This window comes from Macrotis lagotis, chromosome 1 (genome assembly GCF_037893015.1).
Source record: "Macrotis lagotis isolate mMagLag1 chromosome 1, bilby.v1.9.chrom.fasta, whole genome shotgun sequence".
In the NCBI taxonomy this organism is placed as follows: domain Eukaryota; kingdom Metazoa; phylum Chordata; class Mammalia; order Peramelemorphia; family Peramelidae; genus Macrotis; species Macrotis lagotis.
The window spans coordinates 192,004,484-192,025,047 of NC_133658.1; positions in this window are offsets into that span (position 1 = coordinate 192,004,484).

Genomic DNA, 20,564 nt, shown 5'->3' on the forward strand with positions numbered 1-20,564 from the left:
CTAGGAGTTTTCCATACTGTGACATTTCAAGTCCAGAAAGAAGACAGATAAACAAAAACAATATAACTTAGCAAATCACACTACTAATACTTTGCCAATTGCGTTTTAATAGTTCTCTCTCAGATATTTTTCTAAGGCCATATGATATAACCTTCCTTCCTCATGGCTAGTTCCAGTGTGACCTTGAGATAGTCACTTAACTGAGGTGTTTCAATCTCCTCCTCTCTATAACAAAGGAGTTAGACAAGATGTACCTTTCAATTGCAGATCTCTGATGTTATGATCTTTCTTCAAAATTCCTGGAAATCCTAGGAGAGGAGTAGGGTCAGAATGTCAGCAAAGAGATAAAGTAGCCAGTCATTCTCTTCTCAAGATAAACTCCCAGCACTGATTTGCAATTCAATTAGTCTAATAATGCTCTGTGTAAGCCCAGAGTTGTTTTTAAAATTCTGGTTAAATAAAATGAGTAACTTAAAGAAACAGAAATCTCTATAGCCCCATGAGGTTGACTGCAATGTATGTTTTTTTTCCAAAATATAATATTATGAAATTATAATACATATGCTGTTAAGGATAAGAGGAAGAGGGATAAGCAAGGATAAAGTCATTTTTCCCCTCTCAAGAATTCATGCTTTATTAGTGCTGAATAATTCATCCTACCTAGTAGGAAGTAGCAATTGCTTTGTTGTATAGTTTAGTTAAAGAGAGAAAAAACTGTAATAAGAAATGGATAATTTATGAAAATTTTGATTATTTCTTTGTGTATATCCTTATGATGTACATGTATATTCTTATGATGTATGTGTATATTAATATATTTGTATGTATATACACGTTTACACATATGCCTACATACATATATTTTACATATGTACATACAGAAATATATATAAATATTATAGATACATAATCACATCTGTAATTTTGTAATTACATATTTGTATACATAAATATTTATATACATTTATATGATCATTTATGTGAACAAATAAACATAGACATAAACATAACCAGAGAATGTGGATTTCTGCTGTCATGGAGATGTAAGGAAATTAAAAATAAATAGATACCTTTGTATTTGATTTTTATAGTGCTGTAAGCAGGTTCAGACTGGAAAAGGCAAAAGAAAATCTTTCATTGTGGAGAAGTCCAAACCCTCTATACAGAACCAGATCCTGATAGAACTCTGTATTCTTTGCTAAAATGAGTCCTGAATAAGAATACAATGTATATTTTCTGCACTGACTTTCATCTGAAGTGGGAATAGATGAAGGGCATGTGCATTTTCTTTGGGGATATAGAGGAAGTCTTATGGTTTTCATTTCACCCTACTCCTGAGAAATGAAAACCTATCCTGAATTGCCTACATAGCTCTTCTCACATTCCCTCTCAACAAATTTTTTCTTCAGTCTTTCTTTTCTTCATCTTCTTCCTCCTCCCTTCCCTTCCGTTCCCTTTCTTTCTCTCTTTGTATATGTTGTGGGTTTGGGGGAAAATATTGGTCTTGAGAGTAGAAGATAAGGAAGAAGGATAAAAGGGAATGGAGAAGGATAAGGGGAAGATGAAAGAAAAAAGAGAAAGGAAGGAGCATTTTAAATACCATATGTTAATGTGATAAGAACTAATACAGAATATTAACTATGAGGTTGAGACTGATGTTTCCATTTTCTCTTAATGATAGCTAATGGTTTCTAGGCATATGGTCTTTAGTGAGAATTATTTTATTTCTCTCATGCTGAGTTTGTGATCTTTGATAACAAGTCCCTGTTATGAGAGTTGGAATCATTTCTTCATTGCTACTTAAATAAAATCTCAGTAGTTTGTTACTTATGATGATCAGTTTGATAAGGAAAACTTATAGCTCTTATGTCATAGTCAGCTTGAACAGCTAACAGAAGCCTGGTAATTTACTCTGGTCCAGAATGAAGTAAGAGTTAACCTCTTAGTTGAAGATCTAAGATTAGATTTAGATGTTCTGATTCTAATGTTGCTATGTTGTTTTCTGCAGGAAATACATAGCTATATATGTGTGTATATATGTATATGTATATATATTATTATATATATTATATCATATTGCTGTTCTCTTCTTTGAATATTTTGTATAAACTTATTACCAGTCATTAAGATTTGTAATACTGATGACCTCACATTAGCTCATCTCCCATATTCAATCTGATACCAAGGGCTATCAATTTTAGCTTCATGATATCTTGTTTACACCTCCTTTCCTCTCACCTGGCCACCACCCTGATACCTTGCTGGTTGGGATCCCTGCAATTTCAGTCCATTCTCCTTTCATCTACCAAAAAAGAACCTACTGATATATTTCAATTCCACCTCTTTCAAAAAGTTCCTTTGGTTCCCTTTAACTTCTCAGGTAAAATATAAACTCCTCTTTTGATATCCAAAATCCTTTCCATCTGAACCCTGACTGCCTTCCTATTCTTCTTACACCAGGTATACAGTTCTTCACAAACTACTTCATCATTAGATTGGGAGCTTCCCTAAGAAATGAAGTGGCTTGTTTTTATTTTGTTCTGTTTTCGTTTGTTTTTCCTTTCTTTATATCCCTATTAACAGAGTATCTGGTTTAAAGTTTGAACTCAATATATGTTTATTGACTGAGTAATTAACTTATAGAAAGAATGTCATATTGAGAGTAAGGAGACCTAAGCAGTGAGATGAATTTATAAAGAAGGTGAGATTAAAGTTTTAGTTTTTCAGTTTTAGTCTGGCAATTTTGAAGTATAATGTAACATAAAGAGACACTGCATTAAAGGTGACTTGCTAGCTGAATCTGGCTTAGAAACAAACTTTAGCGCCAAGATGGCAGAGAGAAGACAGGCACAGTTCTAAAGTCTCCTGATCTTTCCCCATCTGTGATATGAAACAAACCTCTTAACAAAAATGCAACCAACAAAACCCAGAAAGAAAAGCCATGAGAAAGAACATCTACCTTAGAATTTGTCTCCTGCAGCAGTGGGTGAGTCTGGGTGTAGAGGGCAGATCAGCCACGGATCAGCCTGATTAGGGCTGGATTGAAGCCCTAGGTGCCTGTGGGCCCCTAGTGACAGACCTGTTGGATCAGCAGTGGGGCTAGACCATGGGAGCTTAGTTCTACAAGGGAGCAGAGGCATTGACCCTCTGGAGCTTGCTGACCTGGATGAGGGGAGAGTTCTGTTGGAGGACAGCTATGGATACCATCCCTCTGCTCCTGGGTCAGAGGAAATCTTAACCCACACCTCCATTGCTGCTTAGGTCTCTTCCCAGAAAAAACAAAACAAAACACAATTACAGATTACTTCTGCTCCAGCACAGATGTGTGAGCAGAAGACCTTTCCCAGCTGACAATATGGAGAGGGTTGACCTCAGCCCTTGGTAAAGCCCACCACTGATTGAAGGCAAAAGAAATTAACAGCTTCCACCTCTCCCTTCAGGCTAAGGGAGTAGGCCTTCAATCAAGGTCACACACACTCCAGAGAAGGCAGCCAGAACCTCCTACTGGACAGCCAGGGAAATTACACTCAGTGAGTAAAGCCTCTAGGGATCCCATCACCAAAAGTCTGTGAACCAGCCCCTCCCCAACTCAAGGCCTTAGCAAAATGAAGAAAGGTCAGCAAAAAGGTGGATCCATAGAAAAATTCATGGAAGGAAAAGAGCATAATTCAGAGAGACCTAGAACCTCTGAGGAGAATATGATCTGGTCACCAGCACAGAAAGACTTCCTTGAAGAAATAAGGAAGGAGTTTAAAAATCAATTGGGAAATTTGGAAAAAGAAACCCAAGAGAAGATTAACACCTTGCAACAAGAAAACAAATCATTGGAAAATACAATTGGACAAATACAAAATGAGAATGAATCTCTCAGATCCTTAATTGGGCAAATGCAAAAAGAAAATAATTCTCTCAAAAGCTCAATTGGTCAAATGGAAAGTTCTTTCAAAAATAGAATTGACCAAGTGGAAAAGGAGTTGCAAAAGATAAATGAAGAAAACTCCTCCCCGCCAAAAAAAAAAATTTGGAGTCTGAGGAAACTAATGATTTTATGAGACAGCAAGAGCCTTTTAAACAAAATCAAAAATTAGAAAAAAATAGAAGAAAATGTAAAATACCTCATCAGCAAAACCACTGACCTCGAGAATAGATCGAAGGGGCAACCCGAGAATTATTGGACTTCATGAAAACATTGAAGTGAAAAAAAAAGCCTGGATTTAATATTACAGGATCTAGTGATGGAATATTGTCCTGATATCATGGACCAGAGGGCAAAGTGGTTATTGAAAGAATACATGGATCCACTCCAGAAAACAATCCTAAAATGAAAATACCAAGGAATGTTGTGGCCAAATTCCAGAATTATCAGATAAAAGAGAATATCTTGCAAGCAGCAAGAAAGAAACAACTTAAATACCAAGCATTCCTGGTAAGGATTATGCAGGACCTGGCTGCATCAACATTAAGGATTGAAGGGCTGGAATGAGATATCCTGAAGAGCTCTAATAACTCTCAAGAATTTTAACTCTATTAGATAGAATGTACTTAGCTAAACATGACAGATACTCAGAATTTTCTATGACTCAAATAGAATGATTTTAAAAACACTACCTCTTTAAAAAGGGGGGACAGGAAGGAGACAGGAGGAAGATGGGGATTGAATGGGGGTAAATCTCATTAAACTAAGAGTTACAAAATACCTATGGTAATAGAGGGGAAGAAGGGAGGAGATGAGCAACAACTGAATCTTCTTCTCATCAGACTTGGCTTAAAGTCAATTTACACACATGCTCACTTAATTTAAGAAACATGTAACTTTTCAAGTACTAAAAGGGGAAAAGGGAAGAGGGGACAGAGAAAGGGAGGGGGAGGGAAAAAAGCAGAACTAACAAAAGGAAGGAAAGGGAAAAAGTGAAAGGGGAAAGAAAGGGGAGGGGTGGATATAGAAGGGCAAACACACAGAAGGGGGTCCTATTCAGAAACAAAAAACTGGAGAATATGGATAAGGGGGGAAGGGGGGAAAATAGAGAGGTAAGATAGCATGGAGGACAATAAAGAATTAGTAATCATAACTTTGAATGTGAATAGGATGAACTCTCCCTTAAAACCTAAGTGAATAGCAGCATGGTTTAAAAACCAGAATCCTACAATATGCTGCTTACAAGAAACTCATCTGAAGAAGAGAGATAAATATAGAGTAAAGGTAAAAGGTGGAAGCAAAACATATTTTGCTTCAGCTGAAGTGAAAAAAGCAGGGGTAGCAATCCTTATCTAAGATAAAGCAGCTGAAAAAATAGATAGCATTAAAAGAAATAAATAATGAAACTTTATCCTCCTAAAAGGTACCATAGATAATAAAGTTATTTCAATACTGAATATATATGCATCCAATGGGGTGCATCCAAGTTCTTAAAAAAGAAGCTGAAAGAACTGCAGGAAGACAAAGACAGCAAAACTCAACTGGTAGGAGAACTCAACCTCCCACTCTCATATCTAGCTGAATCAAATCATAAAATAAATGAGAAAGAAATTAAGGAGGTAAAGAGATTTTAAGAAAAAACTTGATATGGTAGACTGATGGAGGAAAATGAATGGGGATAGAAAGGAATATACCTTTTTCTCTGCATTACATGGCACTTGTCCAAAAACTGACCATGTACTAAGACATAAAAACCTAATGATCAACTGCAGACAGGTAGAAATAATGAATACATCTTTCTCAGATCACAATGCAATAAAAATCATATGCTATATTGGGCCAAGGAGATATAGACCCAGAACCAATTGGAAACTGAATAACCTCATTTTAAAGAATGAGTGGATCAAAAAACAAATTATAGGATGAATTAATCATTTTATCCTAGATAATGACAATAATGAAACAAAACACCAAAACCTGTGGGATTCACTCAAGGAGTCTGTAAGGGGATATATTATATCTTTTAATGCTTACATGAATAAATTAGAGAAAGAGGAAATCAATGAACTAAATATGCAACCAAAAAAATTAGAGAAAGAACAAATTCAAAATCCCCAAATAAATATCAAATTAGAAATTCAAAAAATTAAAGGAGAAATTAATTAAAATTGAAAGCAAAAAAACTATTGAATTAATAAATAAAATCAAAAGTGGTTTTTATGAAAAAAACAATAAAATTGATAAACCTCTGTTCAATTTGAAAGAAGAAAACCAAATTGCTAATATCATAAATGAAAAAGGTGATCTCACCTTCAATGAGACAGAAATTAAAATAATAATTAGAAATTATTTCGCCTAACTCTATGCCAATAAATTTGATAATCTAAGTGAGATGGATGAATATTTACAAAAATGTAAATTTCCCAGCTGATCTGAAGAGGAGATTAAATACCTAAACAACCCTATCTCAGGAAAAGAACTTCAACAAGCCATTATTGAACTCCCTAAGAAAAAATCTCCAGTGCCAGATGGATTCACAAGTGAATTCTACCAAACATTTAAGGAACAATTGGTTCCAATTCATTATAAACTCTTTGTAAAAATAAGGAAAGACAGAACTCTGGTTAATGCTTTATATGAAAACAATATGGTGCTGATACCTAAACCAGGAAGAGTTAAAACAGAGAAAGAAAATTATAGACCTACCTCTCTGATGAATATGCAAAAATCTTAAATAAAATCTTAGCAAAATCATTACAACAAGTTATCACTGGGAAAATACGTTATGATCAAGTAGGATTTATCCCAGGAATGCAGGATTGGTTCCATATTAGGAAAACTGTTAATATAATTAATTGTAGCAACAACAAACCTAATAGAAATTATATGATCACATCAATAGATACTGAAAATGCTTCTGACAACATACAGAACCCATTCTTATTAAAAACACTAGAGAGTGTAGGAATAAATGGAATGTTCCTTAGAATAATTAGCAGTATCTATTGGGAACCATCAACAAGCATTAAATTCAATGAGGAGAGTCTAGAGGTATTCCCATTCAGATCAGGAATGAAACAAGAATGAACATTATCACTACTATTCTTCAATATTGTATTAGAAATGCTAGCTTCAACAATTAGAGAAGAAAAAGAAATTGAAGGAATTAGAATTGGGAAGGAAGAGACAAAACTCTCACTCTTGGCAGATGATATAATAGTCTGCCTAGATAATCCCAAGAAATCATAAAAAAAACTACTTGGAAACAATTAGCAATTTTAGCAAAGTTAAAGGATATAAAATAAACCCTCATAAATCCTCACATTTTCCATATATGACTAGCAAGATACAGCAGGAAGAGCTAGAAAAGGAATCCCATTCAAAGTAACCTCAGACTATATAAAATACCTGGGAGTCTATTTGCCAAGACGGACTTAGAAAACACTTCTCACACAAATTAAATCAAATTTAAATAACTGGGCAAATATCAACTGCTGGTGGATAGGTAGAGCCAATATAATAAAAATGACAATTCTACCAGAACTAAACTGCCTGTTTTGTGCCCTAACAATCAAAATTCCAAAGCATTAATGAATTAGAAACAGTTGTAAGTAAATTCATATTGAGAAATAAAGAAGTCAAGAATTTTCAGGGATTTAATGAAATTAACTGCAAAAGAAGGTGGCTTAGTCCTACCTGATTTAAAATTATATTATAAATCATCAGTCAATCAAAACTGTTTGCTATTGGCTAATAAATAGAGAGGTGGACCCCAGTGGAATAGACTAAGGGCAATAGCAGTAAACAATTATAATAATCTGTTATTTGATAAACCCAGAGTCCAGCTATTAGGATAAAAATTATCTCTTTGATAAAAACTGCTGGGAAAATTGGAAGTTAATATGGAATTTAAATTTAAATTTAAATTTAAATTAGACCATCACCTCACACACTTTACCAAGATAAGATCCAAATGTATATAGGATTTAGACACAAAACAACTATATAAGCAAATTAGAAGTTCAAGGACTAGTTTACCTGTCAGATCTATGGAAAGAGGAGCAGTTTATGAGTAAGAAAGAGCTAGAGAATATCACTAAAAACAAACTAGATGATTTCAATTACATAAATTAAAAAACTTTTGCACAGAAAAAAAAAAACACTGTAACCAAGGTCCAAAGAAATGTAGTAAATTGGGAAACAATCTTTACAACTAATGATTCTGACAAAGGACTCATTTCTAAAATATACAAAGAACTGAGTCATATTTAACAAAAATTCTTTCCCTAGTTGACAAATGTTCAAAGGATATGTAAAGGCAATTTATAGATGAGGAGATCAAAGCAATCTATAGCCATATGAAAAATTGTTGTGAATCATTAATTATTAGAGAAATGCAAATTAAAGCTTCTCTGAGGTACCACCTCATACCTCTCAGACTGACCAATATAACCAGAAAGGATAATGATCATTGTTGGAAGGGTTGTGGGAAATCTGGGACACTATTACAAATGGCAACAAAAATGACCATTTGATCCAGCAATACCACTACTGGGTCTATACCCTGAAGAGATGAGGAAAAAAGGGTAAAAATATCACTTGTACAAAAATATTCATAGCAGCCCTATGTTTTTGGTGGCAAATAATTGGAAATTAAGTAAATGTCTTTCATTTGGGGAATCCCTTAACAAACTGTGGTATATGTATGTCATGGAAAACTATTGTTCTATTAGAAACCAAGAGGGATGGGACTTCAGGGAAGCCTGGAGGGATTTGAATGAACTCATGCTGAGTGAGATGAGCAGAACCAGAAAAACATTATGCAACCTAACAGCAACATAAGGGTTATGATCAACCTTGATGGACTTGCTCATTCCATCACTACAACAATCAGGGACAATTTTGGGCTGTTTGCAATGGAGAATACCATCTGTATCCAGATATAGAACTGTGGAGTTTGAACAAAAGTCAAGGACTATTGCCTTTAATTGAGAAAATAAAAACAGATATCTTATTATCTGATCTTGTTTTCTCTTATACTTTGTTTCTTCCTTAAGGATATGATTTCTCAATCATCCCACTCAATTTGGATCAATGTACAACATGGAAGCAAAGTAAAGACTGACAAATTGCTTTCTGTGGGGGAGTGGGGGAGGGAATTAAAATTGCGGGGAAAATAGTAAAACTCAAATAAAATCGTTATTAAAATAAAGAGATATACAAAAAAGAAACTTTATGAATAAAATAATAACTGACATATTGTTCCATTCAGTTCACCAAATATCTGTTAAGCAGGTGATAGGTTCAAAGCAGTATACTTGAACTGGGTATAGCAAGAAAAAGTTGTACATTGACAAAGAACTGCATTTTGAATGAAAAAGACCTAGACTCTAATCTTTTTTCTACTTATTTCCTTCTGGTATCTTAATGAAGAAAGCTCAATTTGCTTGATCCTTAATTTCCTTTTCTATGGAAGGAGAAAAGCTTATATTATAGTTGTCAAATTTGCCAGCATATTACAAGGCAAAACCAAGTTCTGAATGACTGAGATTAAAATGTAATTGGAAAACATTTAATAAGATGTTTAAAATACAATTCTACTTAAATAATGCTAATTTTTGTCAATATGTAGCTCATAGTGCATCATTTCTATTTGAATTTGGTAAAATTTAGAATCTCTAAGGTTCTTTATCATATTTGACCCACAAATAACTTTCTTTGTATTAACTAATAATATTTCATTATAATTTCAAAATGAAACTATAACCAATATAGGGTTCATCCATAGACTATGAATGAGGAAATCGAATTTCTAAGAGGTCAAGTCACTTGACAAAGGTCTCACAACTAGTACATATTAAAGGTGAAATTTGAATTATAACTTTACTGCAACCAAATTGAAGATCCTTTTTATTATACATGCTATCTCTTTATGTAATGACTATTTATTGAATCATTTCAATGTTTTATCATTTATAATCACCATTACCTCACCATTACAATAAAAGTGTATGTTTGTGTGTATGGGTGGGTATATGTCCATGTGTGTTAATAGTTAATACTCTCATCTACTAATCTATTGTATATATCCCAAATTTCCTTTTTTTTTTCTCTCAGACACAAGAAGAGAAAACAATTTAAACTTTCACATTGATGAGAAGTTGAGGTCTAGAAGAATGAGATCCTACAAAACTCAAACCCTAAATTTTCAGTGCAGTTTTGGGTTATTAAAAGAAGAATATTACCTCTAGTTTAAGTCTTAAAGTCTTTTTCAAGTCTACTTTCCATCTTTGGTGTTCATCAAATTGGTTTAACTCTCACCTGTGGATAAAAGAAGCTGTTGTAAGTTTAGCAGCCACACTCCAGGAAACTAACTCAGCAAAGGAGCTGAATCAGACTGAGGGGGAAAGGAAGGAGCCTCAAACCCATTATTTAGATCGATCTCTCTCTCTGTCTCTCTCTCTCTCTGTCTCTCTCTCTCTGTCTCTCTCTCTCTCTCTCTCTCTCTCTCTCTCTCTCCCTCCCTCCCTCCCTCCCTCTCTTTTTTTAGTACCCCAATATGTGAGAGTCTTTCTGTAATGGAATGGGCAGATAAGAACAATTTGTTCCACTGATCTTGAAGTGTCTGATGCAAGTATTGTGGAGCACTTAGAGGTTGATTAGAAAGCAAAGAAATCAAGGTTGTTATCCACTATATTCTGAACCATTGCCATTTCTCTTGACTTATCTAATAACTAGATTTTGATGCTTCTATAAAAAGCCATAACAAATCTATACTTTAAATACAATTTAATTCCATCACTGTATGCTTAAGAAAACTGAGCACTGTACCAGTGCTATGCCAGAAAACTGACTTAGATTTGAATTGTCTTTGGAAGTTTATGAAGATCTCCTGGCAAGATCCTTTCTCAAGTTGGATTGCCAAGCAGTCAAACTCTGAAGGAGAGAGTGCAACACTGATGGGTTGACCATCAATTTCAAAAGTATGTTTGCCCAAAAGACTATTTTATGGAGAACTCAAGGAAAATGCTTACATGAAGATCAAAATAAACAATACTAAGACACTGAATCTCTCTCTGAAAAGCTTAGATTTGATTGTAAGAAATAGGAGACACTGGCAGTAGACCATCAAATATAGCATGTCTCTGACAAAGAAAGTTCTGTTCTCTGTAAGCAAAATGGAACTTCAGCAACTCTAAAGAAATATGAGATGCACAAATTTAGAATCATCTTGTCAAATGTTCATGTGAACTATTTGTACCTGATCTCTTCTAGTCTTCTAAGTTCACGTGGCTCTGATCAGTGATAGTGGAAACATTGTACCTTGACTCTAACATTGTGATGCCATTTTGAACATCACTTTGAGTACAACAATCAATCAACCAACCAACTAACCAACTTTATAGTATGGTCATAAAAAGTTAGTGATCTCAGGTTCATAGGCAAGGATAAGTTCAGATAACTTGTACTTCATAGTTGTATCACCATGTATGTGAGATTTATAATCAGAAATGCAAAACATTTTCATGACAAAAAGTTAGGAAAAATGGATATTTATCAGGTGATTCAGCAGTTATGCTCACATGTGCAGTCTAGACAATATGTATTAGAGTGCTACAGTTGATATGCTTTAGTTAAGATGAAATTAGCATTTTTCACTCATTAACACCTGCTTTCAAGCTGAACTCTGAGTTAAAATCATTCAAGATTCAGCCTCAAATTTGGCATATAAGGCCTCAACCATGGAGAGGCTTATTTTTAGGAACACTGGCAAATCATCTGCTCTGATTGGGGATGTGAGAAACCTTCTGTTACTTTGCATACAATATCATTTTTAAAAGTACAATTTATTTAAATACAATAACTCTTTTTAGAAACCACTAACCAATAAACAGAAGGCAATATAATCTCTTTGGTTGGCCATATTTCATTGACGTCATGAAAATAGTTGTGGGATCATAGTAAAGAAGCTTTTCAGTAAGATTGTTCAAATAAAATAAAAAAAAGAATCTTCCTAAGAATGTTGAACACTGATTTGAAAAAAAAAAAGAAAAATAATTTCCATTCCCAAGGGCAAGCAGATATACTCTTAAGTTAGTAATTTTTGTCCCGGGGGGATCATAGCACTTAAGGAAGTCAAATAATTACCTAGAAAATGTCCCTGGGAGTAGGATAGATTGAAGAACTGAATAATGCATTTCTTATACTTGATCTTAAAGTAATCTTTCAAGGTTAATTATTCACACATTCCATATTAAATTGAAAGTTTGTTGATGATCTAATTTTTGTGAAATATGTATGGTAGCATATGTGTGGATAAAGTGGTCAGCTGTAATTGATAAAGACTTTTGTTTTCATACTAGGCCTATACTCAGAAGAAATCATAACAAAATGGGAAAAGTCCCACATATTCCAAAATATTCATGGCAACTCTTTTTTGTAGAATTGGAAAAATTGGAAAAATAAGGAGATATGCCTCAACTGGGGAATGGGCAAACAAGTTATGGTACATGAATACTATGACATATTATTGTTCTATAAGAAATCATAAATGATGAGACTCTTAGAGAAGCATGGAATGAGTTACAGGATCTGATGCTGAGTGAAGGGAGTAGAACCAATAGAACAATGTACACATTAACAATGTTATGAGAAGATCAACATTGATGGAAGCAGCTCCTCTCAGCAGTTCAGAGAGCTAGGACAATTCTATTAGACCAGCTATGGACAATGTTATCCCCATCCAGAGGAAGAAAACCAAAACATAATAAAATAAAACAAAACAAAAAAGCAGCCCTTTAGAATCTGATGAAAACTTTATAAAAGTTAACTCTTATGCATATCTTTTCCTTAATCATAATTCCTCATACCTAAAATGACTGTAAACATGTTTATCAGAAATATATATAAAATTCTAACCTGACTGTTTGCTGCTGAGGAAAAGTGGGTGGGAAGAGAGAGTAGTGGGAAATTTTGTAAGGTAAAAATATAAATGCATATGGGTGAAAAAACAAACTACAAACAAATAAATAAATAAACAAATAAAAATAATTTTGCTTTCCTAGATACATTTTTTTTCCAAAATTGAAATTTTTACTGTGATTTTTAAAATTCTAACTAATTTTTCTGCAGCATAAATTCAAGAGTTTATAGAGTGATTATTTTCTACTAAGGAAATGTAACTATCACTTCAGAGCATGGGAAATAGCAGGCAAGGTAAGGCCAGCACCAAAAGAATAGCAACTTAAGTTTAGTCTGATACAAAAGGTTTAAGACTGTAACAAATCAAGGCAAAGAAGTAAATTGAAATGCAAAGAGGAACAAATGATTTCTATAACCCCAGTTATGTATATATGGTCATGGAAGCAATGGAAAATTAAGGAAGGAGGGAACATTTTGGGACCAGTCATACTAAAATTTAGATAGAAAATAAGACCTAGTAAGACTATTAATTCAGGAAGAAGCCGCTATATCAATTAGATTATCAAAAAAAGATGCAAAATACATATCAACCAAGATATGGAGGGAATAATAGGTATCAAAGTCTAGTATGCAAAATATGTCCAAAAAAGATCTCTGACTTGATTTTAGGCTTATCTGTGAATGTGTGTGTGTATGTTGTGTATGTGCTTGTGTTTGTGTTTGTGTTTATGTTGTGTGTGTGTGTGTGTGTGTGTGTGTGTGTTTGTATTTCTTTGGAACCATTAGATGCTGATTGATTATAGTAGGGTCAAGAGCAATGTTTTTGGTTATTTTTATTTTGTAGTTATGAGAAAGTGTCATTGTTGAATTAGTGCAGGGTTAGGGTTTTGTCAAATGATCAGATCTTATTCTTATAGAGAAACAACTATATGAGACTAGCTGAAATGATATTTTCTATTTTTTAGCTTTCAAAAATAATATAGTTGGGCCTATTATTATATATAATAAAAACATTTTAAATGCAATTAAGCTTGTGTTATGACTGGTCTGAAATATTCTATATTGGAATTTTATATATTGTAATTTTATCCTCATACTAAACTATAAGCTATTCAGGAAATTTATCTGAAATATATATATTTTTATAGAAATGTGTTTTCATTATACAGAAGGTGTTTAACCAACATTCATGTTATATGGGGTTCACTTATTTCAAAACTGTCATTTTATATCTCTTTCCTACTCCTCAAAACTGTCTTCCTTATATGATCCAATTCAAAAGGCCATGCATTTTTCTTATCATTTAAGTAATAATCTGTTTTTTCATCTGTGATCTTGCTATGAACTTCACTCATGAATGAGTTTTATCCTACATTAATATCCTTCCCAATTTTTGTGTATTTTCTCCCAGAATATTGGTGACCATTTTGCCTTAAACTCATAGAGTTGAGTATTTTTATCACACTAGTCTCTAATCTATCTCTTCTGTAGGTTAAAATGATTTTTAACAAACATTTTATTAAGTGTGTCCCTTGTGCAACACACTAGGTTAGACACCAAACATACCCATAGATAATGAATAGCCCCTGTGCTCAAGGAATTTATATTTTAATGAAAAGTTAATAGCTAGGATGCAGAATATGAACTGCCACAATAAAATCCAACATCAAACATATCTTGATGCAAAATTCTCATTGGCAGTTACTGTTTTCTTTGAATTGAATGTTTATATTTAATATAACCTGCATTTCCAAATGTATCCTACTTTTTTCTTATCCCTTAAAGGAACAAAGAATAAAAACAGCAGTAAAATATTTATAAATTTTGTAAAAATGGGGAATGAAAAGAAAAAAAATCTCAAAGAACATAAAAAAGAAATAAAAAGTTAAACAAAAATGAGGATCACAATTAGTCAAGTCAGAAAATATAAATATTTTACTGTTTCCATAGACAACTAAATGAAATGACTTTTCTGATCTCTTCTGTGGTGTCCAACCTTATTTATTATAATAATACACCATTCATAACATTTTATTTATATTTAATTTTTTGACAGTTTGGCAAATAGTACATAACTAAAATTTATTCTTTAATTGAATCCAGCGAGACAAAATAGTACAAGATGTTTGAGGAGAGAGTTCAGGTTTGTGGCATTTTAGAAAAAAAAACTTAAAATCACCAATTTCCCAGCAGTTCAAAAGCTCCTTTGTTTATCTTGCCACTTACAAGGACAACTGCTTGAGACTTGAAAAAATGAACAAACATAATTGAGAGCAAGAAAGAATTTTAGGAAATGATGCTGGATTAAAAATATATAACTAAAACTGGAATATCACTTATTGGTTATTGGGAAATGAATTTATGAATCCCATTGTAACTACAAGCTATATTTGGTTTTGTATATTTTGAATTATCTATGCAAAAAACTGTATTTTAGACTAGTGTTCCTAGATCATTCCAGGTGACTCTGAGCAGATACAGCTTATTTTCATCTGATCAGGTCTTAAGGGTTGAATATTCATTGGAATATGAGCACTGAAAAGTTAATTTGAATTTCCCCTAAATATTTACATTTTTAAAACAAATCATGAATAACTTTTTTCTTGTCTTGTTTCTGCTCCCCTTTCCATTAGGGTGAAGTGGTACACTATGAGAAATTAGCATGGGGAAAAAAATCATTACATTGTAAAAGACTGAAATGGGGTGGGAGATTTCTTCTAAGCTAAGGAGATATTTCTGTTTGGTAAAAGTGTGTTCCTAAAGATATTATAGAATAATAGGAATTAGAGACCTTAATCTATAGGCCGTGAAACTGAGGCCCTAAGAAATAAATAATTTGTCCAGAATCATACAACTAGTAGGAGCCAAAACTGGGGTTAAAATGTAAATTTCTTGATACTATGATGAATATTCACATTTTTCTTGTTATTGATATTATTGTTTTTATCATCACCATTGTTATTATTCTACGTGATCTCACTTTTGTTAAGAGAGGGAATAATCTATCATTTAGTTTTTTTTAAATTTTATTTGTAAAGATTTTTCTGCTTAAGATGAGACCAACATTTTCCCTATATCAATCAGGAACTAAATTTTGGAAAATTGTTATGGCAAAGTTGCAAGGATATTAAAAAATAAGTTGATACCTTATTGTTCTTTTTTTCTGCCTATTCTCCCCCTCTTCCTACCTGCAATGCAATAAGTAAACAAAAAGCACAATTAGTGATGCAAACAATTCTACATTAGTCATATTCCAAAAAGAGAAAGCAAAATTTAAAAAAAAATGTTTCAATCTATATTCTAAGTTCATCCTTTTTTTTTAACTGGAAGTGGATAGCAATTTTCATCTAGTCCTCTGAAATTCTGGCAAATTGTGATACTGATTATCCTTAAAATTTTGCAGTTGTTGTTCCTTCTCTGTTACTTCACTTTCTATCAATACATAGTTAAAATCAGATGTTTCCCCCCCTAAAACTCTCCACTAGAGCATTACTTACTACCAAGAGCATTACATTCACAATTCAATCATTCCTCAAATGATGTATATCTTTATGCTTTCAGATTTTAGGACTCTAAAAGAAAGATGCTATTTTGATATGATGGAAATATTACCCTCAAAGTGATATTACTGGGTCCAAAAGGCATTTTTTTTATTAGGCATATATGCACAAGAGATGGAGGCAAGATGGCAGAGTAAAGGCAGGGACTCATTCGAGCTTTCCCCTGAAATTAACTTTAAATGATTCCAATCAAATAATAGAATGGCAAAAATAGCAAAAAGATGGAGTGAAATAATTTGCCAGCCTGAAAGATGAGAAGATATCAAGAAATATCTGCTGCATCAAGGAGCAAGAGGGACACAGTCCAGCAGTGGTCCCATCAGGTCCTAGAAAACCAGAGGAAGCATCAAGATGACTGAATTCATAGCAGCAGGGACAGTTCCCAGACCTCAGACCACAGATGGTAAGGAGACTGGACAACGGGTCAGAAGATTTATAGACATCCCTTTGCTGGTAGTAGAGGCAGTACTCTATGTTATTGCCCATTCTTGGATTAAGTTTGCAGTCCTGAGTCTTAGTACCAGTGTGAGGAGGACCACAGGTACAATAGCTTTTTTGTCTACAGGAGAACAGGAACCCAGGTAACAGTTCAAGGGTTGAAAAGAGAGCTTGTGGTTACTCAGAAATCAATATATAGTACAAGAGATTAGTAAACACACCTCTCTCTCTATGTACCATTTTAAAAGAGACAAACACTAACATGTTCTTAGAAAATCTTCTGAAAACAGATCCACAAAAAGTCTAAAATTTGGGACCTTGCCCTCTCAACAGTAATAGAGCTCATGTTAGCATGAGTTAAATGTGAATAATAGAATATAAAATAACCAAACAATAGAAAAAATTCTTATCATAGAAAGATTTCAAAACACATATTCAGAAGAAGAAAACAAAGGCAAAATTACTTTATCAAAATCCTAAAAAAATGAGAAGTATGGGAAAAGTTGGAAAGGGAAATGAAAGTGATTTAAGAAAATCATGAATAAAGAGAAATTAAGGAGATATAATTAGTAAATGTGGCAAAAAATACTCAATGAAGAGGAAAAGCTCACTGTAGAAAATAAGTCCATAAAAGTTACAATTAAGTAACGAGTTTATGAGACATCAAGAAGGAATCAAGCATAATCAAAAGAATGAATAATAGGACAAAATGTGAACTATCTCATTGGAACAAAAAAAAGCAGACCTGGAAAATAGATCCAAGAGAGATAATTTAAGAATTATTGAACTACTTGAATCTCATGCTTTTTTCCCAAGAAAGAGCCTAGCTATCACCATTACTATTCCATATAATATTACAAATGTTAGCTACAGCAATAAAAGAAGAAAAAGAAACTGAAGGAATCGGAATTTGCAAAGAGGAAGCAAAGCTTTCATTCTTTGCAGATGATACACATTTTAACTTGGAGAACCTGAGAAAATCATTTAAAAACCTACTTGAAACAATTAACAAATTCAGTAAAGTGGCAGAATATAAATATAAAATAAAACTAGATATCAGCAGCATTTCAATATAGGAACAACAAGTCCAAGAGCAAGAAATAGAAAGAGAAATTACATTTGAAATAACTGTGGACACCATTAGATACTTGGGAATCTACCTCCAAGGGCAAACGCAGAAACTGGATGAACATAATTACAAAGCACTTCTCACCCAAATAAAGTCAGATTTAAAGAATTACAAAATGTCAATTGCTCATAGTTAGGTCAAGGTGATATAATACAAATGACAATTCTATACAAATTAAATTATTTTGCCAATGCCATGACAATCAAAATACCAAACAAATATTTTATTGAGTTAGAAAAAAATAGTAACAAAATTCACCTGGAGCAACAAAATTCAAGAATAGCAAGGGAATTGATAAAAAAATATAAAGGAACATAGCCTAGTTCTACCAGATCTAAACTATAGTATAAAGTGGCAATCATCAAAATTGCCTGGTACTGGTTAAGAAACAGAGTTATTGACCAGTGGATTAGAATAGGTTCAAAAGAAACAGTAGTAAATGATTGCAGTACTCAACTGTTTGACAAACACAATGACATTAACTTCTGAGATAAGTACTCACCATTTGACAAAAATTGTTAGGAAAATTGGAAAATATTATGGAAAAAACTAGGCAAAGACTTACATTTCATATCCTATAATAAAATAATGTCAAAAATGGGAACAGAATTTAGACATGAAGTTTGATACCACAGATAAATTAATACACCTAGAAATACTCTATCAGTTCTACAGAAAGGGAAGAAGTTTGTGTGAAAAAAGCTAAATGATCAATGTTGGAGAAGTTTTGGGACTATTGAGACTTTAATGCATTGCTGCTGGACTTGTGAACTGATTCAACCATTCTGGAGACAATAAGGAACTATGCCCAAAGAGCAAAAAATATGTCCAAACCCATTGACCCAGCAGTTCCAATACTATGCTTATATCCAGAAGAAATCGTACAAAAATGGGAAAAGTTCCACATGTTCCAAAATATTCAGAGAAGTTCTTTTTGTAGTGGCAATGAATTGGAAATTTGAGGCAATGCTCATCAATTGAGGAATGGCTGAAATAGTTATGGTACATGAATAATATTGTTCTATTAGAAACCATAAATTCTCAGACTCTAGAGAAGCATGGAATGAGTTACAGGATCTAATGCTGGGTGAAGGGAGCCCAAGTGATCATTCTACACATTAACAACAAGATGTCTTTTTCAACCTTGATGGAAGTAGCTCCTCTCAGAAGTTCAGAGGGCTTGGATAATCCTATTAGATTAGCTATGGACAATACTATCCCCATCCAGAGGAAGAAAAGCAAAACAAAACAGCACAACAAAAAAACCTTGAGAAACTGATGACATTTACCTTTAAAGAAACTGCTCATGTATTTCTTTCCCTTAGTCCTTAATCCTCATACTGAAAGTGACTTATATGTAAACATGTTTAACACAAATATGAATGTAAAATATTTACCTGAATGTCTGCTGCTGAGTGAAGAGGATGGGAAAGAAGGGTCGAAGAAAATTATGAAACATTAAAATGTATGCACATAGAGATAACGCATTTGCAAAAATAAAATATCAATTAAAAAGAGCCTAGATATAATCTTTCAAGATATCAAGAAACAAAAGTCATGATATTTTTGAACCATAGGATAAATTAGAATTTGAAGGTTTCTACCAGTCAGCTCCTATAAGTGATCCCCAAATGAAAACTCATAGGAATATTAGTCAAGTTCCAGAACTCCCAGACCAAAAAGAAGATATAGGAAACAGCCTACAAAAAGCACATTCAAATATTGTGGTAACTGTCTTAGAATAATTCAAGTTTTATTTAACATATTCATTAAAGGATCAGAGGACTTAAAATATGATAATCTGGAGTGAAAAAGATCTACGATTAAAACCAGGAACGACCTCTCCAGAAAATCTGAATATAATCCTTCATAAGAAAATGAATATTCAATAAAATAAAGGGTTTTCAAGCATTCCTGCTGAATAAACCAGAGCTGAATAAAAATTTTGATGCAAATGCAAGATGCAAAAGAATCATAAAAAGGTAAACGAGAAAGAGAAATCAAAAGGCATTTGACAAAATTTAAATGCTTAAAATTCTAAATAGGGAAATGATATTTATAAATTCTGAAAGTTCTCTTATTAATAGGGAATTTAAAAGGGTATTTATAGACAGAAAGCAGAAGTATGACTTGGATGTGATGGTACAAATATTTTTAAAATAAGGGATTAGAAAGATGAGTGCTCTGGGAGAAGGGGAAATGGAGATATAGAATGGGATAAAATTAAAGAAACTAGAAAGAGATTTTACAGTTAAGAGGAAAATGGGGAAGCAGGGAAAGGAACAAATGAAAATTTCAATCATCAGAATTATTTCAGAAAAGGAATTATACACACTCAATTATTTGTGGAAATCTAGCTTACCATATAGGAAACTAAGAAGGGAAGGGGACTAATATAAAGGAAGATAGATTGGGGGAGTTAAAAGACTGAAGCAAAACACCTGAGAATGGACAAATTAAAAAGAGTGAGAGAGTAGGATAAAAAGTGAGAATGGGATGGAGGAAAATAGCTACTTGTTAATCTTTACTCTGAAGAAAATTGCATTGTTGCCTAATACAGGATATTTCTCAAAAATAAAGGAAACGGAGTCGAATTTAT